The 25875-nt window shown below is 40.3% G+C and overlaps 1 pseudogene; it reads right to left on the reverse strand.

Annotated features, from left to right (window-relative positions):
• The window catches only part of LOC123738885 (zinc finger protein 2 homolog), a 71223-nt pseudogene extending 45872 nt beyond the window's left edge, over positions 1-25351 (reverse strand).
• Between the last annotated feature and the right edge of the window lie 524 nt (positions 25352-25875).

Genomic DNA, 25875 nt, shown 5'->3' on the forward strand with positions numbered 1-25875 from the left:
ATACAATTTAAACAATCCATATGTAGACAAACGTAGGTTTTGAGTTGGTATCTTTAATGGATCATTTGATAAAGATGAGGTTTAAGCATTATTAAAGTGTCTACAAAGTCTGGGCAGTTGTCTCAGAAACTGGAGTGAATCACAGATAAACTAACAACATTGTAGACTTGATGCTAAATACAGATTTTTCAGCTTTAGTGTGTATATCATATTCACTTAGTTATGTTAGGAATTTTGCCATCTTTATGACCGGCCCTGGTAACTTCACCCCAAATTCTCTTATCCCCAGAACACAGTAACTTAACAACATAAGTGTTTTTCTGACATTTTTGGGAAATTTAAGGGAAAATAAAAAATACAGCCGTAGCAGAGCCCCAAGTCCCATGGGGACGTCCTCTAGGGCCTGGATGTTCTCCCCATCAAAGGCCAGCGGGATTTCACTCTCATGGTGAAATGGATTTCCGCCGATGTGCAGTAAAGGAGTGAAGAGCGGTGAAAATCTGTCAACAAAAGTAAGAAAAGATTAATACACAAACAATTAACAAAGAACATAACAAATGTTCAGCTGTAGTTTTATATAAGCATGCACACCTATGTTTATGAAGAAACAGATGATTGGTGCATAGACATACCTTGTCACGGACATAAAGGCCACTCGGGTCCTCATTGAAGAGGTTGGGCAAGAGCAGAATCGCTGCTGTGGTCTCCAGTCCTAGTAAAGTAAAGCAATGATCTTACTACACTTGCTAATTTTACTAGAAAATACATTAGAGAAATGGAAGGAATAAGAGCAAATCCCTCTTCTGTATTGTCCTTCAGGGACTGTCAAAATAGCAGGATGATGTCCTCACCCCTGCCTCGCCTCTCTACCTCTGATAGTCCTTGAATTATATTTTTGTCTATATCCATTCCATGGACTTGATTCATTTCTGAGAAGATCTGAAAATATCATTTGCACACATTTGTATGCTAATGGATTTCAGTTTGTATTGACTGCTATGTAGGTTAAATGTACACTTCAAATGCAGCTGTCCTACAACATATCTGTACCTTCTTCTTGATCCCAATTGCATTGTGTCCATGTTCTGTCCTATAAGAATTTCAAAGGAAGAGAAAATGTGTCAAGGAATAGTCTTACAAGCATTAATATATATATATATATATATATACTTTGTAATTTGTAAGTCGCTCTGGATAAGAGCGTCTGCTAAATTACGTAAATGTAAATGTACTACATCAATATTTAAAGATAAATGGCATCGACATACAATTGAATGTAAAATAGAAGAACATATTGGAGAAAGCACTAGCCAATACAGTACTGCCATACAGTAACAGTACTGCCATACAGGCCTAATATCACATTTCAAGATATCTTCGTACAAGATTCAAAAGGCACTCGCACATCTGAGCAATCTTGTTACAGGTGCATGGCAACAGTTGAAACAGGATGAATGAAAAAAGGAAACCGCACACTGTTCTTGATAGTATCACTGATATTTAATAAGCTTACGTATCGGCCTAACGGCCTTCGTCAGAGCTTTTGTGAATTTTCGGAAAACAGCACCTCTATGTAGACCTAGCCCCACCCACATCCGTTCCACGCATGGAAAGGGGTTGGAGGCAAAGGAATAATAAATAAGTGCTACCAAACATAACAATATGCCTTTCACAAATATTACAAAAGTGTATAGACAAGACGTACCGAACACGTCCATAAAATCACAACGAGGACATAGCAAGTTTTCATTAATCATTGGGTACATCATACGAAAAAACAAAGTAATCTTAAATAGGAACATATTTTAAATTCACAACATAACATACATAGGCATTTCATCATTAAGTCCTTTAGGAAATAATGTCTGGAGGGTGAAAATCCAAAAACATTCTCTTTTGCTCAGAGTATTATTAATATCACCTCCCCCTGTCTGATATCTTGACTTTCTCTATGCCACAAAATCTAAAGGTAGAAATGTCATGCTTTAGGTCATTAAAATGTACTGCGACTGGATAATCCCTGTCGTTTCTCCTGATTGAACTTTTATGTTCACTAATTCTCTGTTTGAGAGAGCGGGAGGTTTTACCGACATAGCAGAGCCCACATGGACATTTAATAATGTCAATAACATGGGTGGTGGTGCACGTGATGATATCGTTAATTTGAAACCGTTTTCCTGTGTGTGGGTGGCAGAAATATTCACACTTCATCATATTGTTGCACTGTGCGCATCCTCTACATTTATAGCTACCATTTGGTAGCGGGCGTAAAAGAGCCTGGCTGATTTTCTTTCGTGGCTGGCAGTTGGCATGAACCAATTTATCGCGCAAATTGCGACCTCTCCTATACACAATGAGTGGTGGATTCTTGAATTCAGCCGGCAAAGCTGGGTCCGATGATAAAATATGCCAATGTTTCTTAACCACACCTCCCACTTTTCGCGAATTCAAAGTATATGTGGTTGTGAACATAACGGAGTGTTCTTTTGCTTTAGCTGGTCTTTTTTGTAACAATTCATCTCGTGTTTTTCCCAATGCCAAATGAAGAGCGTCATCCACACATTGTGGCGAATAGCCTCTTCTTAGAAACCTAGTGCGCATCTCCGCTGCTTTTTCTAGATAATCATCATTGGAATAGCATATACGGCGCAGTCTGAAAAACTGGCTTCTAGGAAGTCCTCTTTTTAATGGCTCAGGATGGAAGCTGCCCCCCTGTAATAGAGTATTTCTGTCTGTTTCTTTTCGATACAGAGTTGTAAACAGGGTTCCATTTGATTTCTCAATCCACATATCGAGGTAATGAACGCGTTGAGTGTCACTTTCAATAGTAAATTTGAGATTATCATCACGTGCACCACCACCCATGTTATTTACATTATTAAATGTCCATGTGGGCTCTGCTATGTTGGTAAAACCTCCCGCTCTCTCAAACAGAGAATTAGTGAACATAAAAGTTCAATCAGGAGAAACGACAGGGATTATCCAGTCGCAGTACATTTTAATGACCGAAAGCATGACATTTCTACCTTTAGATTTTGTGGTATAGAGAAAGTCAAGATATCAGACAGGGGAGGTGATATTAATAATACTCTGAGCAAAAGAGAATGTTTTTGGATTTTCACCCTCCAGACATTATTTCCTAAAGGACTTAATGATGAAATGCCTATGTATGTTATGTTGTGAATTTAAAATATGTTCCTATTTAAGATTACTTTGTTTTTTCGTATGATGTACCCAATGATTAATGAAAACTTGCTATGTCCTCGTTGTGATTTTATGGACGTGTTCGGTGCGTCTTGTCTATACACTTTTGTAATATTTGTGAAATGCATATTGTTATGTTTGGTAGCACTTATTTATTATTCCTTTGCCTCCAACCCCTTTCCATACGTGGAACGGATGTGGGTGGGGCTAGGTCTACATAGAGGTGCTGTTTTCCGAAAATTCACAAAAGCTCTGACGAAGGCCGTTAGGCCGATACGTAAGCTTATTAAATATCAGTGATACTATCAAGAACAGTGTGCGGTTTCCTTTTTTCATTCAAGATATCTTTGTACACAAATTGTTCAATATTTTATCAAGCTGACTTGAAAGATTATACGCAACATTTTGCTGGGTGGCAATACTGTGTTTGGATTCTGAAGGGCATTTATACAAAAGAGGTAGTCTAGACACTGTATTAATGCCATTATGCATTTGAATCCCATCTACAGCTACCATCTAAGATATTAATTTCCCTCCACAAGGGGGCGGACATGTAACGTTTCCAAAATGGGATAGTATTGTCCATGTAACGTTTCCAAAATGGGATAGTATTGTACATGTAACGTCTCCAAAATGGGATAGTATTGTACATGTAACGTTTCCAAAATGGGATAGTATTGTCCATGTAACGTCTCCAAAATGGGATAGTATTGTCCATGTAATGTTTCCAAAATGGGATAGTATTGTACATGTAACGTTTCCAAAATGGGATAGTATTGTCCATGTAATGTTTCCAAAATGGGATAGTATTGTCCATGTAACGTCTCCAAAATGGGATAGTATTGTCCATGTAACGTTTCCAAAATGGGATAGTATTGTACATGTAACGTTTCCAAAATGGGATAGTATTGTACATGTAACGTTTCCAAAATGGGATAGTATTGTACATGTAACGTTATGCCCCCTCGTGAGTGTTAGGGTTTGACCAACTATTTGTTTGCATAACCTATATAATATAACAAAGAAGCTATGCTATAATATTAAGTTTATACTCTATATGATAAGAGCATACTGCTGTGTGAGAGGAAGGGGCTCATGGGATGTTGAGTCATATGGAAAGAATGCAGATGCTGTAAATCAGGGATATGGAAGAGCTTGTTAAAAGATAAGGGCAGGATATGGGTGAAATGTATATGCAGAGGGGTGTCGGGGTTTTATAGAACTGTGCATTGTGCAGTCACAAGATAAATCGACTGCCAAAGATAATAACTACGCCCGGCAACAGGAGGCGTCTCGAGGTTGGGACCAACCTGCACGCCAACGATAGGATGAGTAACTTTAAACCACGCTCATCCTCCCTCTGACAGGCCAGCAGTGAGCGGGAACTATCTCTGTCAGAGTATTTAATGAAAAGCAAAGGATGTGTAACACAGTTCTCTGTTTTGCCCTGCGAGGTGTTACAGGGAGCCCGTATATACGAACCACCTATTTACCCTTCAAGTGTTTGCATTAATTAAAGTACAAAGAAATCAGAAGTTACTATGTGCTGACTATTTTGTTCTGATACCAGATTCGAATTGACGCGACCTAACATGGTGACCCTGACGTGATCTGGTACCGGGACTTCGCTGAGTATTGATCAGCCAATTGGACATCGCTATCGTGGAACGGTGTGCTTCACAAAGAGTCCGGACAACTAAAAACAGGTAAGCAGACACCTATTGTTATAATAACTAAAGATCTGCATATTGGCTTTAACCAAATTCATTTTGTGAAGCACCTGTTCGATGTAAGTGAACCAAATTATGAATTATTATGAGTAGATAAGAAATATTATAGAGTCATAATTGTGAGTTCCAATTCCAATTTGTAAGTCGCTCTGGATAAGAGCGTCTGCTAAATGACTTAAATGTAAATGTAAATGTGACATGCAAACCTGTGGTGAATGTGTTGTTAGTACCATGGTACCATAGAGTATTGGTCCACTGGAAAGATTTGTGAATACAAAGGTGCGGTTAGGTTCAGGGAGAATACTGAAATCTTTCGGCAAGATTCGTAACTTCGAGGGTACGATTAGGTTCGAAGATATAGGGAATAATTGGTTTAGTAATTGGTATCGGCAAGATTCGTAACGTAGGGTACGATTAGGTTCGAGGAATTACCCCGGCAAGGATCGGGAAATTTTAGATAGAATACTGGGTGACCGGCAAGATCCGTAACATTAAGGGTACGGTTGGGTTCGGCGGAGTAATTCTTAGGAAAGGAGGTGAGGTTGTAGGTGAGATAAAAGGGGGCTAATAAATTAGGAACTTAAAGGCAAGGGAAGGATAGCATGATAGAAGTTTGAAGATAAAATTATATGTCCAAATTAGGTGTAGAATAAAGGAGATATTGCAACACATAGACACATTGGGAAGTTTCCACAGGGGTAAGAGGATAATTGCGTGTGAGATGGATAAGAGGGTCAAAAGCCATATACATGTGAGACCTAATGGATCTATCAAAAGTCATGAAAGAAATTATTCTGGGATCCTAGAGGAAATGACCAATAGGACATGGACAAAGGAAAATACAGCACACACATAGAGATCAATAGCAAGTACACACAGATTGTAATTGAATCATAGTTTTTTTTTTAAACACATAGAATAAAATATATTTTAAGATTCATACGAATACTCCTTCTAAAAATTCTAGAGTGGGAAAAGGAGCAGAATAACTACGATAGTAATTTAACAAACAAACACCTTAAAGGAGGTTTCAGGAATTAGCGGGAGATGAGCGATACATGGAGTTGAGTGATATAAAATAAATGTTTGTTTCAGTCCAAGGTGGAGAAGGAAGTATGAATTTGATGGAAGTTTGGATGTGGAAAAGTTGGTACTAATGGTAAGAAAGATGCATAAGGTATGTGGGGACAAGACAAGGAAACAGCATGTCGAGGGTTAGACATAGCCAGGGTGTGGCTGTCTGGAGCCCGCAGAAGAAGGCAAGTGTAGAAGGAGAGAGAGGCAGAGTCAACGGTCGCATGGAGAAAGGCTTAGACATTTACATTAGGGCAATATTCTGGAAATTGTATCGATAGTACGTGCCTAATTGTACGACTACAGCCATTGATAAATAAGGTTATTTGCGAGGAGTGTCCATCAGTTCAATAGCGCGTTGGTGGTTCTGTGGTAGAAGTCTTGCCTGCCATGCGGGAGACTCGGGTTCGCTTCTCAGCCTATGCATCAGTGGATAAAAAATGTAGGTGCTGATTGTTATTCAACTGTTGGTGTGTTTTGCCTGGAAAGATACGGTTGTTAGTGGTTGTTAAGGTATAAACCAAACGTTTTGATGGCTTGTTTAGTTTAAATTGAAGAGACAGTTACCGAAATCGAATGAATTATAATGAGCGTATAGGTTTGAAGGGAGTAGTATTAAGTTGTAGTAAGTATTTTATACATTTGGCGATTTACATGTTACATTTAAGGTCATAGACATTTCATAAGTGTGAAGCCGAACGAGAGATAAAGTTGTAACATTGGTATTAATCTTGCGATAGAGGAAAGGCAGAACGCTGTTTGAAAAGAGGTAATATTTTATTCCTATGAGTATGTGGCTGGAAGCGATTCTGGTCTGAATAATGGAATCGTAAAAGTTTTGTGATAAATTGTGGTTATTGAGTCGTGGTATTGATTGTTTAGTAACACCGGTGAATTGAACATTGCATGGAAATATATCAAGTCATTAAGGTGAATTACAGGTGGAGTTAATTTAATTTTTACAGGGACGGTGCACATTAAACACAGTTGTGTATAATGGCAGGGTATTCCTAGCAAACAGAATGGGCCAGTTTGCAGACAAACTGAAAGGGTTTTAAGGTTTTAAGCAATCTTGGGTTAAATTAGTCAAGTAGTACGTTAAAATATGGGGTTTCATAGATTGAAGTAAAATGTTGTATCCAAGGGTAGCGCATGTTCAATTAAGTTTAAAACTAATGATTGGGGGGAGTACAATGGAATTATAAGTATCATTAGGTTTTATTGTAGTCAACGTTTGGGTTTTTGAATCGGTGTAGTAGGATGAAATGCTGACCAAGTGGTTGTATTTTCTGGAAAAAGGAGCGTTTCAAATTCCTAGGGACAGGATATCTTAAAGGGGTATACACACATGGAATCTTAGAAGTTATACACCCATGGAATCGTTTAAGTTTTATTTTCTGAGCTTTAATTAAATACGTGAAATTCTTTTGATAGGGAATGTCCTGGGAACCTGGGATACAAAATGTAGATAAAGTTCTTAGCTTTCATTTGTGTAATGTAGTAAGAAACACGGTTCTGAAAGGGTGGTATGACTTTTGACCCCTCTAGTGGCTTCCCTGTGTGGTCTGATCAGCCACATTGAAAAGCCATTTGGATAGTGAATTTAAGGTCATTTGTGATACTGACTTTAAGGAAATTTGTAGAACTGATAATTATGATGGAGTTAAAGTTCTTAGACACAATTGATAATTTGAACCAATGAGAAGACAGAATGACGATAAGGGTACAATAATTTTTCTTTGTGGAGTAGTTTAGATTAATAATTTTGATCTGATTATGTTATGTGAATATCGTTTGATAATTAGGGGTACTTTTTACATTATCTAGATACGTTTATTTTCCCTTAGGAAGTCAGCTGTGGTTGTATTCAGTGGAAGAGATTTAACACAACAAGGCTGTGGAATTAATATAATAGTATTATTATATTTTGTTGTTGAATAAGTTTAATAATGGTAGACTTATGTCAAGTATTAGGATATATTCTAAGCCAACGGACCAGCATAGTTAAATTATAAACAGGTGAGGACAGAAATAATACTGGGACAGACAGAAAATACATAATAAGAAGAGAAGATAGGAAGAGAATTTAGTTTGGGTTGCTTAGTTAGGATATTAATTCATGGAGAGACTATCGGCTCCATTTGGCATGTATTTCAGTTTTGATTTTAAGTTTATGTTTGGTAAATTCGCTAAGAAGAGATATGACTGTTTACACAGACAAGCACATAGGCATTTAAAACCATACAAAGCAGCACAGATAAATCTTAAATAAGACACTTGACAGAGAATTGTTACAGAGTAGCTAAGGATGAAGAATTGGACATGTGGAAAATGAAAGGGGGCAATCCTACAAGAGAAGGGCTGACATAAGGATAATTTGTTTAGATATGCAGCAATATTGATACATGGCTTGAGCCATGTATAAATAGGGGGAGTATGGTAGAGCAGGTGATAGAACAGGTTAGGATAAACAAGGATAATTACTTAAACAACAACATTTTTTGTAGAATATCCATTCCAACATTTGGAAATGGACTTAGTGAACTATTCAGATTTGAGGGGAAGAAGGGGTGTTTAACAATAATAGATAAGTATAGCAAATGGGTAGAAGCGTTCCCAACTTACTTGGTGGACATGATTATGGTAACTAAAAAATGAGGTCAAGATATTATCCCTAGAGTTGGTTTACTGGGATCTATCTCTTTAAATGATGGATGACATTTTAGCTAATCAGGTAGAGCCTATAGAATGCCAGAGTTAGGGAGAATAGAGATACCAGAACAGGTAGACATAGAAGTTGAAGTAATACTAACAGAACACATGAGAAGACTGTTTGTTAACCAAACCCGTATGTCCAAGATTTTGTGTCCAACAGGTGAATTACAGGAGAAGGTGATTCACTCAATCCAACTAGGAGACTGGGTGTGGATCCAGTCCCTGAGGAGAAAAAACTGGAAGCAGTCCCGTGGGGAAGGCCCATACCAGGTTCTGTTAAACCATTGCCTTTGCCATTAGAAAAGCTGAGAGAGTCACTTGGGTCCACGTTACTCACTGCAAGAAGGTATGTACACATATGAGCACTGCTGATCACACACAGAGTTAGGAGAAGAACCGAGTACCAACAGAGTCCGGGGGCTACCTCCTTAACGAAGATTCCCTATCCCGACCGTTCATCACTGTGTGTGCTCCTAGAGGTGTGAGTATGGGGTGGTACCTAGCAGACAGACTAAGGGCAGGAGAGGGTTGGCGGTTTTTGGGAAGAGTAGAGACTCTGAGCTGCATCATAGTCTAATCTTTCTGATACATTCAGATCCACCACCTTCCGGTACTAATCATATGACACCGTTGTCATTTATAAGAATGAAAATATAAACTATATAATACACTGATGAGTGACATACAGAATAAGGAATCAAAGAAGATCAAGATGTAGAATTTAAGGTAAACATTAAACAATTTCCTGGGGAAGAAGACAACTGTACAGGAATTGGGGTTGGCCAGATTGAAGTACTCAGCCAACCCACCTCGGTTCACCTTAACTCCTGATGAGTACCAGTGTTATAGATACAAGAATGGCACCGAGAACTCATATGATTTTAATGGCTGAAAGTAATCGTTAATGTGACTGAATTAGGTTTGAAAGATGAATATAAAATTCTTAACCTCACAGCACCTATAACTGATGAAGGGTGGGCTAGTACCAGCAAAGGACGCATACGACAGAAATGACCACAAAGGGTGGTTAGGAACTTGCGCCCTGGGGTTATTGGTCCAACCAGTTCGAGTTAGTCATCAGAGGCCAGTTACAGGAGGCTAAAGAAGGCACAGGAGGAGTTTTGACCAGGATGGGAGTAGCCCTGTCTAGATGGATGCTATTGGCATCCTCAGGGAAGTTCCAGATGAATACAAAGCTATGAATCAAATATGTGAAGGCTTTAACACTACATTATTTTGGTGGTTGACAATAAATAAAAATGTGGATGAGATTAATGACATCTTTTATAATCAACAGAGATTCATGAATGAAAACGGGGATGCAGTAAAGAGGTTCTCTGACCAATTATCCGCCACCTCCCTCATGACCTGGTAAAATAGACTGACTCTCGATATGTTACTGGCAAAAGAGGATGGTGTAGGTAGAATGATTAGGTTCATTGCTGTACGTACATTTCTGATAATATAGCTCATGTTTGGGAAATGGAAAAGTGTTGTAAGAACTGTATTATGGGCTGCTTTCACCTGTATGAGTGTGTTTGCGTTGTGTGGTTGTTGTTTGGTCCCGTGTGCGAGAGGTCTCATTTCCAGGGTTCTGGAGAGATCGATAACGGAGCAGATGGTGAGATACGGACCCAGTCAAAGTTCAGACCAGTGGGACGACAAATACCTACCGCCGAGCCTGGTGGAGGATTCATTCAATTATGAGGAGCCCATGATAAGATGCGACCATCTTTAGAGTTTCCTGAATTAGTTTGATTTTGTGTGAAATTTCTGAATCCAATAAAAATAGATGTGTTATAATGTATGTGAAATATTTAGCCAATCGGGTGGATGTAATGAAAGGTTTGACTAAAAGATTTCACTCAGAAACCTTATAACCTGTTGGAATGTATTGGAAATACAGCTATAATAATGGGTTAAAAACTATATTCCAATACTGTGTGAGTAAGACACTGTTACCAGAATGAGCAGGGCAGAGTTGATAAGACGACCTTGGGAAAGGAACAGGAGAAGAAGCCTCCCTAAATTAGGGAGAGTAACAACGGCCTGGGAACGGCTAGTGGGCAGGAGATTAGAAGACAGGTGGCAAGGTTGATAAGGAATGTATGTGTACTGTGGGAAAAATACAGCCGCCTAAAGCTGGGTTGAGTTCTTTACTGATGTGTGTGTAACAGAGATTTGTTAACTATACTCACACTGCACTGACAGGTATGGCTGAGCAACTAGAGGCTACCACTAGAACCGCTAGACGAAATAGATTGGAGTTGGATATGATATTGGCTAATAATGGGGGGTGTATAAAACGTTTGGTGAACAATGCTGTACTTTTATCCCCAATAACACCAGCCCTGATGGAAGCATTACCAAAGCTCTACTGGGACTGGACAAGCTATCTGCTGAAATGAAGGGTGTAGCGGGGGTATACGAGGGGAATTGGCTGAATACCTTTTTTGGTAAGTACACATCTATGGTGGTTACTGGATTTCTGACCCTAGTGCTTGTGTTCCTATTATTGTTGTGTTGTGTTGCCTGTATAATCCCTTGCTTGAGAAAATATCTTACAGAAGTTGTCAGAGCAACGGGAATGATGTCTTTGATGGTAGTGACCCCAGTGGATACTGAATCCAGCTCTGGGCAAAAGACAGGTCTGTCTGAGGTCGATCCTTGGTTTGCTGTTGGGGAAGTGGTTGAATAAAGCTTATCCAAAATGTTCTCATATGTATTGAATGTAGTGGCAGGTGGATGTGAAGATTTTAAGTACTGGGACAAAAAGTCTGTCCCATACATGTTAGGTGTAGCCACTGTCGCAAAAAGGTCTTCTTTTTATACGTTTTTTAAATAATAATGTTCTGAATTTATCCTGTGTACTATTTGTCTTTCCTTATGTGAAGGTTTGAAGTTCCTGGGTGACTGGTAGTCAACCTAGTACAGGTTAGGTGTAGCCGGAAGGACGTGAGGGTTTTTAACTAATCATTTAATCCTTAAATTGGTAATTTACAATTGTGTTGAGTGACACCCTAGGGGGTGTAAAAAGGGGGAATCTCAAAATGTCCCTGAAATTTTAAGAACTTATGTATTCACACCTATCAGGTGTGAAAAGGGGGATTGTTAGGTTTTAACCAACTATTTGTTTGCATAACCAATATAATACATCTATTTAAACCTATATAATAAAATTAGTTGTGGTGCATAACTTATGAATACTAATGCTAAACATAAGTGGTTTATATTGTATTAACATAGATTGAGCGACATATAACAGACATGACTAACTGGAGGGTTGCTGACTAGTAGTGTAGGCTGAGTAGACTCGTGACACACACACACACACACAATGCCTGGTTGTGGGGCCGCTCAAGGACAGGTGTACGGGAGGGGCTGGTAGAATGGAAGCAGAAACTGTCCTAACTGTAGCATAAAAACAGGCACTGTCCTTGGGTGTATGACTCTCGGGTACACACATGAAGATAAGCTAGAAGACAACTATGCTTGGCAACAAAGATGCGTCTAGAGGCTGGGACCAGCCTGCACGCCAACGATAGGATGAGTAAGTTTAAACCACGCTCATCCTCCCTCTGACAGGCCAGCAGTGAGCTGGAACTATCTCTGTCAGAGTATTTAATGAAGAACTTATGATGTCATTTGCAGTTCTCTGTTTGCCCTGCGAGGTGAACCCGTATATACGGAATTTGCATTTGCCATTTTTATTAACTGCTGAATAAATATTAACATAATATGAAGATTAATTGACTCTTTGTTCCTATATCAGATTTGAACACATGCAGCCTTAACAGCAGCCTTAACCAACATTTAAAATGGTTAAGGTAGGGGTTAAGGTTAGGGTTTAGGGTAGGGATGTCCCAAGCATCCCAGATAGCATTGACCATTGTGCATTCTTCTGTCTCTTTTACATAGCAGGTGATGGGTTCTGACTTCTGAACTTGAAAATATGAAATAATAATGTATGTTGATGCTAATATGATGTACAATATTCCATGATGTTTCTATATGATAACAATAGAGTAATATATTTAATATGATGTACAATATTCCATGATGTTTCTATATGATAACAATAGAGTCAAATATTTAATATGACATATACTCTTTTTTAACAGTTTCACTAATTCATCTGAATTAACTTAATCATTATGACACACCCCTCACTATTGTCATTGGTTACACTAATTGCACTGTTTGTCTACAGAACCTGGTTCAAGTATTCATGACATCACCCTGAGGAAGGCACAGTGATGCTGAAACGTTGGTAAATACCCATTAAATTGCTGGGGGTTTATACATGGAGTGTGCGACTTTCTTTATTTTGATAGTTTATAGTTTATTCGCTGTTAGTCAGGACCTCCACACAAACTATTTTTCTGGGTGTGCGCCAGCTCATGTTTTTTAAGGGTAGGTAACAACACATCCGCCACACTGATCCTCAACACAGGGGCCCCTCTGGGGTGCGTGCTCAGCCCCCTCCTGTACTCCCTGTTCACTCATGACTGCACAGCCAGGCATGACTCCAACAGCATCATTAAGTTTGCTGATGCGACAACAGTGGTAGGCCTGATCACCAACAACGACGAGACAGCCTATAGGGAGGAGGTCAGAGACCTGGCCGTGTGGTACCAGAAAAACAACCTCTCCCTCAACGTGATCAAGACTAAGGAGATGATTGTGGACTACAGGAAAAAGAGGACTGAGCACGCCCCCATTCTCATCGACGGGGCTGTAGTGGAGCAGGTTGAGAAGTTCAAGGTCCTTGGTGTCCACATCACTAACAAACTATCATGGTCCAAGCACACCAAGACAGTCGTGAAGAGGGCATGACAAAACCTATTCCCCCTCAGGAGACTGAAAAGATTTAGCATGGGTCCTCAGATCCTCAAAAGGTTCTACAGCTGCACAATCGAGAGCATCCTGACTGGTTACATCCCTGCCTGGTATGGCAACTGCTCTGCCTCCGACCGCAAGGCACTACAGAGGGTAGTGAGTACAGCCCAGTACATCACTGGGGCCAAGCTTCCTGCCATCCAGGACCTCTATACCAGGCGGTGTCAGAGGAAGGCCCCCCCCCCCCCCACTCTCTGTTATCATCTATGCATAGTCACTTTAATAACTCTACCTACATGTACATATTACCTCAATTACCACGACTAACCGGTGCCCCCACACATTGACTCTGTACCGGTACCCCCTGTATATAGTCTAGCTATTGTTATTTAACTGCTGCTCTTTAATTACTTGTTCCTTTTATTTATTATTCTTATTTGTGCTTTTTAAAACTGCATTGTTGGTTAGGGGCTTGTAAGTAAGCATTTCACTGTAAGATACAATTCAATTTGATTTGATTTGATAGACTCATAGTACAGAATGAATGACTGACTGCCCAGTTCAACATCAGTTCACCGTCTCACCTCATACTGTATTGGAGCAGCAGCAGCTGACTGCCCAGTTCAACATCAGTTCACCGTCTCACCTCATACTGTATTGGAGCAGCAGCAACTGACTGCCCGGTTCAACATCAGTTCACCGTCTCACCTCATACTGTATTGGAGCAGCAGCAGCTGACTGCCCGGTTCAACATCAGTTCACCGTCTCACCTCATACTGTATTGGAGCAGCAGCAGCTGACTGCCCGGTTCAACATCAGTTCACCGTCTCACCTCATACTGTATTGGAGCAGCAGCAGCTGACTGCCCGGTTCAACATCAGTTCACCGTCTCACCTCATACTGTATTGGAGCAGCAGCAGCTGACTGCCCGGTTCAACATCAGTTCACCGTCTCACCTCATACTGTATTGGAGCAGCAGCAGCTGACTGCCCGGTTCAACATCAGTTCACCGTCTCACCTCATACTGTATTGGAGCAGCAGACTGCCCAGTTCAACATCAGTTCACCGTCTCACCTCATACTGTATTGGAGCAGCAGCAGCTGACTGCCCAGTTCAACATCAGTTCACCGTCTCACCTCATACTGTATTGGAGCAGCAGCAGCTGACTTGATCGTTGATGCTAATCATCATGTTTGAATCTGAGAGTAAATAGAGCCGACTACACTCTAAAAATGAAGGGTTCAACTGGAGTTGTTCTCAGATCCCCTAAGAACCGTAGGGTTCTTGGTCAATGAAAAACAGCCCCAAAAGATTCTTCAAAGAACTTGTTAGAAGGTGGGTTCATCGAGGAACCTCCGTTGTTGCTGGACTTCTTCCGGGAACTTCGCAATTACAACTGAAAACGATGGTGACAAGTTTGGATGCGACAACAGTTAAAAAGGTTAAGTTGGGTTGATGTTTGGCTCTGAATATTTATCGAAATAATTTATTATAATAATATAACATACTAATAATGAATAAGAAGACAATGATGGTTTTCTGTGAATATCTTCCATAACGTTACTATAGTTAATGAACGTAAATATTAGAAAGCCGGGTTTGACTGTCGGCGTTGTATGAGCTACAGTACAGTACCGTTAGCTAGCTAGCTAACGTTATGTCCTAACTAGGCACAACTAGGTTTGGATTATTTCCTCAACTATATTCTTTCCCATATATTGTATATCGTTTCCATAAAGACAATATGGCTTTACACTCATTAACGTAAGTTTCCAATCTAGAGCAGTTCTCCCTTTTGTGATAATGAACTAGCTAACGTTAGCTTCGTTAACTAACTAACTAACTAACTAACTAACTAACTAACTAAACTCCCCCCCAACTCCTCTCATACCAGGAAGAACCCCCCCCCCCCCCATTTCAAATGTAGATTTACATGTATTTGAAATGTAGTACCCGGACGGAGAAAATCCAATAAGCGTTTTATAGTTACATCGTTAGGGTAACTTACCCTAAAGTCGACACACTCCCATCAGTTTCTGAGACAACTGGCCAGACTTTGTAGACTGTTTAATAATGCTTAAACCTCATCTTTATCAAATGATCCATTAAAGATACCAACTCAAAGCCTATGTTCGTCTACATATGGGTTGTTTAAATTGTATCTAATTATATTCCCAGTATTACTTCATCAAATCTCTAGTAATCATTATACACACATACAATTCATCATATGTTCATATATTCACAGAATCCATATAAAACGTAAGAAATTCTCAGGTAGTCATGACAACCATTCCATTTTCTTTTTCAAGGACTCTCCACAGCTACTAAGCAGCTCTCCAAACATACTCCCAGCGGAACAAAAAATAAACTTTTGTTTCCCAGACAATGACCATGGGATCCTCAACGGTTTTCTAACCTCCCAGAGACCACGGCAAAATCAAGCCTCCCAGGAACTATAGACCTTCCGCTGCTTTCTAAAATATCATCATTTATTATCCACATTTCAATCATCTGATTAAGCATATTTCTATATGTTACTATCCAGACGACAGATTAAGACTCATTTCCACATTCACACAACTCCCATATCACAGTCACACAACTCCCATATCACAGTCACACAACTCCTAATCAATTAGTTGTTTTTCAACAATATTTTAACCTGCAGGAATATTTTCACATTTCTATCTCATGGTTAGTTCATAGGATAATGTAACTCATACATTTACATCTTTCAATACTTCTAAAATGGGGTACAGGTTTAAAATAATTACAGGTGCACCGTACCATCTTATACTATATCACAAATGGTCTTAACTAGTAAACACAGATTCTAGTTTTCATCCAATTCACAGAGATAGCTGACTCAGCCTCAGAGCCTCCAGACTGGGCCCTGTTTAAACCTCCACACAGGAATACACACTCAGAGCCTCCTGACTGGGCCCTGTTTACACCTCCACACAGGAATACACACTCAGAGCCTCCTGACTGGGCCCTGTTTACACCTCCACACAAGAACACAAACTCAGAGCCTATGAGGCTTTTCTAAAAACTCCACATTGCGTGTTTCGCTCACCTCTTTCTTTTTTTTAAAACTACGTTGGAGATGTGGTATCCACTATATATACTATACTGATGGTATCCACTATATATACTATACTGACGGTATCCACTATATATACTATACTGATGGTATTCACTATATATACTATACTGATGGTATCCACTATATATACTATACTGATGGTATCCACTATATATACTATACTGATGGTATCCACTCGGCTCGCTGCCTCTCAGAACAAAGGTGGGTCCATTTGCTCCGTTCCCGAAGTGTGGTCTCCCTGAGATCCCAAGTTTGAGGGATCCCTCATGCACCATTTACCCAGGTCACCAATAGCAGTCACCAAGTGAAGATTCACATCCCCATCGCCAACTGTGGTGGTTAATTTCTTTCAAAACATATCACACAAGTCCGAGTTATTCTTAAACTAAATGTTTATTCACTTACAAGGGAGCAGGTCAATACAACGTACACATATAAAGCGAATAATTTGAGTGCCCTACGATAATGATGGCTGGTCGACCCACGGGACAAAAGTACAAAGGTCTTTTACACCCCTTTCAACCTACATGACCAACAGATGTATAGAACGGGTCACAAGGTTAAGATTTGTATGAAAGATACTTATAATTCTCAGCAGACAGCATCTGCTGTAAAAACAGTACTCTTTGTGTAGAGACCAGGGTCTGGCCCTGGGGTCATCTCTCCCTGGTACCATATAGAACAGAAACATTAACTCATGCTCTGGAATGCGGTCTCTTTAGGTTTTATCACCCAAAAGACATTGTAAATCTCCTGTCAGTGTTTTCTCCCAGAGGCCCATCCTCAGTAGAACACACAGACACAATAGTTCTAAGAACCCTCTATTCTGTTGCATAAAACAACCATTTGATACAATAAAAGTATTATAACATAATGTTGCAATTTTGCTCTCAGTGTCCACTGAAAGTTGACTAGTAACAACAACTGGGACATAAAAGACACCCACCATGAGACCCACTAAATCTGCCCAAGAAAAGGCAAACAAAAGAAAAACCCACACCAAACTTAAAGACATGAAGCAAACCAAAAAGGTGGAACAACTAAAGGTGTTGACTCTCCACATGTATCAAGACAACTGGAGCACTGGGCCAGACACTCTTAAATAGAACCTGGACCAGCTCAGGTGAAACACCTTCCCACTAACGAGATGGACAAGCCAGCACAGGTGTAACACATACTGACTAACGAGGTGACACCAATCAGTGCGTCCTACGTGCTAACGAGCTCCACGTGCTAACGAGCTACACGTGCTAACGAGCTACACGAGCTACACGTGCTAAAGTCCAACCTCAAAACACAAATGGAAAAACCAAAGCCTGTAACACCTTCTCCCTTAAGACAACAAATATATCCTATATTTTTGTTGGAGAAGTTTGCTCACCACCAACAGAAAACAACTTCCATTTCACATTATAATCAACTAGAATGCTTCACCTTCACCAATATAAACATGGTGTCTACTGGCTGTCAACAATTAAAAACAAGAAAAAACACATTTCTAAATATATATATATTTTTCTACAATCTTAATTGTTGAAAAACTCACTAGCTTCTAGAACTCGTCTTCCTAAAACTCACTACCTTCTAGAACTCTCGTCTTCCTAAAACTCACTAGTTTCTAGAACTCTCGTCCCCTTGGAACGAGTCCAAACAAATGTCATCGCCAATACTGAAAAACGTGCAGTCAAAATAAATTGTGATCCATGGCAACTCACTGATTAAACGCAAAACACAAATCTTTTTAACTGCACACCCCTGAGACAATCAGCAACCAAGTTGTCCTTACCACGGACATGTCTGATTTCAAGAGGAAACTCCTACAATATCCGTAGTAACTTTCCACCTCACTGCAGAGCTTCTCTCTCTTTTCAGGGTTCACTAGATAGGCATGTTGTTGGATCGGGGCCCAGTCCCCAATGTCATGCTCTAGTCCATGTGGGTTGGCACATCTGAGAATGAACCCTGATATTCTAAAAGGATAACGTCAATATAATTGGACCCCAAAAATTGTCAGTTGGTTGCATAAATAATTATTACTAAATGTTACATGAATTGTAAATATGAAATATTTGATTGCATAGTCTTATTTTCAACATCTTTTCAATTACATTTTGCTAGGTGGGATAGCCCAATGTCAAAACACAGTTTTAACGTGTCCAAATCAATAACCAATATGCAGAAACAGTTTGTGATAAATTGAAAACCTAAACATAAAATGTGCTATCTACAAAAACATCTGCCACAATAATCATATTACTTGTATTTTTTAAAACAAGCTCATTATTAACTGCACAAGCACCAGAAACGCTGTTGTTTTGACAAGTAGCAATAAATCACTGATATCGATTAGGGGGGAAATCAGGTTGTACGTGCTGTTGAAACTAACACAACTAAAAAAACACATGGAAATGGGAGATATCTTTTACCTCACTGGTTAGAGGACAACCTGCAGAAGACAGTCAGCTACATTTGGAGTGACACATTTACATTTAGGGGTTGCTAAACAAAGGAACACAACACTTATTTGTCATCACTCATTGATATCATTTTGAAATCAATTTTGCCGACAGGAGGGAGAATTGTGACATCATTTCATTGATATCATGAAACAACTCCTTCATGTATTTTCTGATGTTTAATCAGAGATCTTTTACCAGAGTATCTCTTGTCACACTGATCACAGCTATACGATTTCTCTCCTGTGTGTGTTCTCTGGTGTAGAGTCAGACTGCTAGATGCAGAAAAACTCTTCCCACATTGACCACAACTATAAGGTTTCTCTCCAGTGTGTGTTCTTTGGTGTAATGTCAGCTGGCCAGATTGACAAAAACTCTTCCCACATTGACCACAGCTATAAGATTTCTCTCCTGTGTGTGTTCCATGGTGTTGAGTCAGATGGCAAGATCGACCAAAACTCTTGCCACATTGATCACAGCTATAGGGTTTCTCTCCTGTGTGTTCGCTGGTGTTGAGTCAGCTGGCCAGATCATTCATCACAGCTATAAGATTTCTCTCCTGTGTGTGTTCTCTGGTGTAATGTCAGCTGGCCAGATTGAACAAAACTCTTCCCACATTGATCACAGCTATAGGGTTTATGTCCTGTATGTATTCTCTGGTGCACTGTCAGATCACTAGATTGACCAAAACTCTTCCCACATTGACCACAGCTAGAAGGTTTCTCTCCTGTGTGTGTTCTCTGGTGTAAAGTCAGAGAGCCAGATGTAGTAAATCTCTTCCCACATTGAGTACAGCTAAAAGGTTTCTCTCCTGTGTGGATTCTTTGATGAATTTTAATGCTTGCTGAGGAGGTGAATCTCTTCCCACAGTCAAAGCAGCAGTGAGTTCTCTTCCCTGTGGATGTCTGCAGGTGTTTCTTGAGGTGTTCTGATTTGGAGGGACTCTTCTCTGCCTCTTCAGCATCATGAGGTTGTTGAGGCTCCCCAGAGGATCCACGATAGTCACGTCTCTCTCCTGTGTGAACAACAAAGTCAGACAGATGGTTAAAGGCCCACAACAGCGGTAATCCACTGTAAAAGGTGATGCCAACAGCGTAGCCATGATGTTGTACAACAATTGACGTCTGTAATGAATGTTACAATTATTTGATAATTGTCTTAAAATGAGCAAGAAAAGTCATATTTTGTCTTGTTTTCACATTAGTAGTAACATCAATGATTGTAGGCTAGAAATAAGTTATTCATGTTGTTGAAACTCTAAGCAGTGTGCCAGACTGGCTCCAGGTCATCTTCAAGTCTCTGCTAGGTAAAGCCCGCCTTATCTCAGCTCGCTGGTCACCATAGCAGCACTCACCCGTAGCACGCACTCCAGCAGGTATATCTCACTGGTTACCCCCAAAGCCAATTATTCCTTTGGCCGCCTTTCATTCCAGTTCTCTGCTGCCAATGACTGGAACGATCTGCAAAAATCACTGAAGCTGGAGACTCATATCTCCCTCACTAGATTTAAGCACCAGCTGTCAGAGCAGCTCACAGATCACTGCACATGTACATAGCCCATCTGTAAATAGCCCATCCAACTACCTCATCCCCATACTGTATTTATTTATCTTGTTCCTTTGCACCCCAGTATCTCTACTTGCACATTCATCTTCTGCACATCTACCATTCCAGTGTTTAATTGCTATAATGTAATTACTTCGCCACCATAGCCTATTTATTGCTTTACCTCCCTTATCCTACCTCATTTGCACACACTGTATATAGACTTTTTCTACTGTATTATTGACTGTATGTTTGTTTATTCCATGTGTAACTCTGTTGTTGCATGTGTCGAACTGCTATGCTTTATCTTGGCAGTTGCAAATGAGAACTTGTTCTCAAGTAGCCTACCTGGTTAAATAAAGGTGAAACATTTTCTTCAAATCTGAAAACGTTGTGAAGCAACTAAAGCAGCTAAAGCTCCCAATTCCTGAAGAACATCGGTGATGTTGTACCCACTGCCACAATTAAAACCTTCCCCAACCAGAAACCGTGGATTGATGGCAGCATTCGCGCAAAACTGAAAAGTGCGAACCACTGCTTTTAAATCAGGGCAAGGCGAACGGAAACATGACCGAATACAAACAGTGTAGCTATTCCCTCCGCAAGGCAATCAAACAAGCTAAGCATCAATATAGAGACAAAGTAGAGACGCAATTCAACGGCTTAGACACCAGAGGTATGTGACAGGGCCTACAGTCAATCACGGACTACAAAAAGAAAACCATCCCCGTCGCGGACCCCGATGTCTTGCTCCCAGACAAACTAAACAACTTCTTTACTCGCTTTGAGGACAATACAGTGCCACCGACACAGCCCGCTACCAAAACCTACGGACTCTCCTTCACCGCAGCCAACGTGAGTAAAACATTTAAACGTGTTAACCCTCGCAAGGCTGCCGGCCCAGACGGAATCCCTAGCCGCGTCCTCAGAGCATGTGCAGACCAGCTGGCTGGTGTGTTTACGGACATATTCAATCAATCCCTATCCCAGTCTGCTGTTCCCACATGCTTCAAGAGGGCCACCATTGTTCCTGTTCCCAAGAAAGCTAACTGAGCTAAATGACTACCGCCCTGTAGCACTCACTTCCGTCTTCCTGAAGTGCTTTGAGAGAGTAGTCAAGGATCATATCACCTCCACCCTACCTGACACCCTCGACCCACTCCAATTTGCTTACCGCCCCAATATGTCCACAGACGATGCAATTGCAATCACACTGCCCTAACCCATCTGGACAAGAGGAATACCTATCTAAGAATGCTGTTCATTGACTACAGCTCAGCATTTAATACCATAGTACCCTCCAAACTCGTCATTAAGCTGGAGACCCTGGGTCTCAACCCCGCCCTATGCAACTGGATCCTGGACTTTCTGACGGGCCGCCCCCAGGTGGTGAGGGTAGGAAACAACATCTCCACCCCGCTGATCCTCAACACTGGGGCCCCGCAAGGGTGCGTTCTCAGCCCTCTCCTGTACTCCCTGTTCACCCATGACTGGGTGGCCATGCACGCTTCCAACTGCAGACGACACTACAGTAGTTGGCTTGATTACCAACAACAACGAGATGGCCTACAGGGAAGAGGTGAGGGCCCTCAGAGTGTGGTGTCAGGGAAATAACCTCTCACTCAACATCAACAAAACAAAGGAGATGATCGTGGACTTCAAGGAAACTGCAGAGGGAGCACCCCCCCCATCCACATCGACGGGACAGCAGTGGAGAAGGTGGAACGTTTTAAGTTCCTCGGTGTACACATCACGGACAAACTGAAATGGTCCACCCACACAGACAGCGTGTTGAAATAGGTGCAACAGTGCCTCCTCAACCTCAGGAAGTTGAAGAAATTTGTCTTGTCACCGAAAACACTCAAACTTTTACAGATGCACAATCGAGAGTATCCTGTCAGGCTGTATCACCGCCTGGTACGGCAACTGCACCACCCTCAACTGCAAGGCTCTCCAAAGGGTAGTGCGGTCTACTCAACGCATCAATGGGGGCAAACTACCTGCCCTCCAGGTCACCTACAACACCCGATGTCACAGGAAGGCCAAAAAGATCATCAAGGATAACAACCACCCGAGCCACTGCCTGTTCACCCCGCTATCATCCAGAAGGTGAGGTCAGTACAGGTGCATCAAAGCTGGGACCGAGAGACTGAAAAACAGCTTCTGTCTCAAGGCTATCAGACTGTTAAACAGCCATCACGAACATTGAGAGGGTGCTGCCAACATACTGACTAATTTCTAGCCACTTTAATAATAAAAAATTGGATGTGATAAATGTATCACTAGTCACTTTAAACAATGCCACTTTATATAATGTTTACATACCCTACATTACTCATCTCATATGTATATACTGTATACTCTATACCATCTACTGCATCTTGCCTATGTCGTTCGGCCATCGCTCATCCATATATTTATATGTACATATTCGTATTCATTCCTTTACACTTGTGTGTATTAGGTAGTTGTGAAATTGTTAGATTACTTGTTAGATATTACTGCATGGTCGGAACTAGAAGCCCAAGCATGTCTCTACACTCGCATTAACATCTGCTAACCATGTGTATGTGAAGAATAACATTTTATTTTATTTGGTACAACTCAGACGAGAGTGCTCTGAAATCAGAGTAGATAGCCAGAGTGAATTTATGAAAGCACCCGAATGTCCATTGAGAAAGCACAACGACTATACCATTTAGCTAAGCTAAGAACGACAGGAATAATCAAGTCAATAAACGTTGGGTAGTTAGTTAGATAGAATATAGAGAATATACTAGCAAGTTTGATGTATAAGTAGCCAACTAACGTTAGGTAGCTAGTTAACATACCGGTACATACTGCTGTAATAACATGCTAGCAAATTGTCAGCCAAAATAACGTGTAAGGTAACTTATTTGAAAAGTCATAACTTTATTACATTGCTCAACATTTTCTTAACATTTGTCATAATTAGTTAAAACAATGAATTTACTGGCAAGTTTGATGTTTAAGTAGCCAACTAACATTAGGTAGCTAGTTAAAACCTGTTGGGGATAGGGGGCAGTATTTGCACGGCCGGATTAAAAACGTACCCGATTTAATCTGGTTACTACTCCTGCCCAGTAACGAGAATATGCATATAATTGTTTGATTTGGATAGAAAAAACCCTAAAGTTTCTAAAACTGTTTGAATGGTGTCTGTGAGTATAACAGAACTCATTTGGCAGGCCAAAACCTGAGAAGATTCCAAACAGGAAGCGCTCTCTCTGACCATTTCATGGCCTTATTGATCATCTCTAACAAAAACAGGGGATCTCTGGCATGACGTGACATTTTCTAACGCTCCCATAGGCTCTCAGAAGGCGCCAGAAAGCTGAATCGTGGCTTTGCAGCCCATGGCTGAAAAACATTAGCGCATTTTGTAAGTGGCCGATCTGAGGACAATGGGACGGGGCGCGTGTGCCCGAGTCGACTCAATGTTTACTTTGTCTCTCTTTGAACGAAAACCACCACTCCCGGTCGGAATATTATCGCTTTTTTACGAGAAAAATGGCATAAAAATTGATTTTAAACAGCGGTTGACATGCTTCGAAGTACGGTAATGGAATATTTAGAATTTTTTTGTCACGAAATGCGTCGTGCGCGTGACCCTTATTTACACTTCAGATAGTGTCTTGAACGCACGAACAAAACGCCACTATTTGGATATAACTATGGATTATTTTGAACCAAACCAACATTTGTTGTTGAAGTAGAAGTCCTGGGAGTGCATTCTGACGAAGAACAGCAAAGGTAATAACATTTTTCTTATAGTAAATCTGATTTTGGTGAGTGCTAAACTTGGTGGGTGTCTAAATAGCTAGCCCTGTGATGCCGGGCTATCTACTCAGAATATTGCAAAATGTGCTTTCACCGAAAAGCTATTTTAAAATCGGACATAGCAAGTGCATAGAGGAGTTCTGTATCTATAATTCTTAAAATAATTGTTATGTTTTTTGTGAACGTTTATCGTGAGTAATTTAGTAAATTCACCGGAAGTTTGCGGGGGTATGCTAGTTCTGAACGTCACATGCTAATGTAAAAAGCTGGTTTTTGATATAAATATGAACTTGATTGAACAAAACATGCATGTATTGTATAACATAATGTCCTAGGTGTGTCATCTGATGGAGATCATCAAAGGTTAGTGCTGCATTTAGCTGTGGTTTGGGTTTATGTGACATTATATGCTAGCTTGAAAAATGGGTGTCTGATTATTTCTGGCTGGGTACTCTGCTGACATAATCTAATGTTTTGCTTTCGTTGTAAAGCCTTTTTGAAATCGGACAGTGTGGTTAGATAAACGAGAGTCTTGTCTTTAAAATGGTGTAAAATAGTCATATGTTTGAGAAATTGAAGTAATAGCATTTCTAAGGTATTTGAATATCGCGTCCCACCTAGCCCATAGAGGTTAACATACCGGTACATACTGCTGTAATAACATGCTAGCAAATTGTCAGCCAAAATAACGTGTAAGGTAACTTATTTGAAAAGGCATAACTTTATTACATTGCTCAACATTTTCTTAACATTTGTCATAACTAGTTAAAGCAATGAATTTGTATCGGCTCTCGTTGGACTTCGGCTGCATATTTTCTGCCATTTTCTACAAATCTGAAAACAATGTGAAGCCACACCCATTTCCTGAAGAATTGCATTATGGGCCCTAACGTACTGCGTGTTTACGTCATATTATGGCGAATTTAGTACGACATCCGGGAACTTTTGGCATACTAACTACATCATACTATGACCAATAAGCACACTATATACTTAATTAACATCACAAATAGTACGGTTAGTATGAGTATTCTAACACACCTAATGACTTATCAACAGCTCTAACAATTTGACCCCCATAGGAAATCTACACTGGCAGTTATAGAAAGACCCATTTACTATATAACCATTGATTCTTGAAGAATATAACTTATAAATGCCTCAAATGTTTCAACTTTATTACCCCACCAGAAACCAAAACATAAGCTCGTATAACACACTGTTTGTTAACAAGCACTGTATAGCCTTAATCTTGTTTAAAACTATCATTTTGACCTTATGGCCAGCCAGTCCTTGTATTCATAGTGTAGTGAATTCAGGGGGTAGTCCTGAGCTGAACTCAAACCTGGGTACAGCGACTGTCAAGCCAACACCTTATAACTGTTACACCAAGATGTCTGAA

The sequence above is a fragment of the Salmo salar genome, chromosome ssa02 (assembly GCF_905237065.1).
Source record: "Salmo salar chromosome ssa02, Ssal_v3.1, whole genome shotgun sequence".
Classification (NCBI taxonomy): Eukaryota; Metazoa; Chordata; class Actinopteri; order Salmoniformes; family Salmonidae; genus Salmo; species Salmo salar.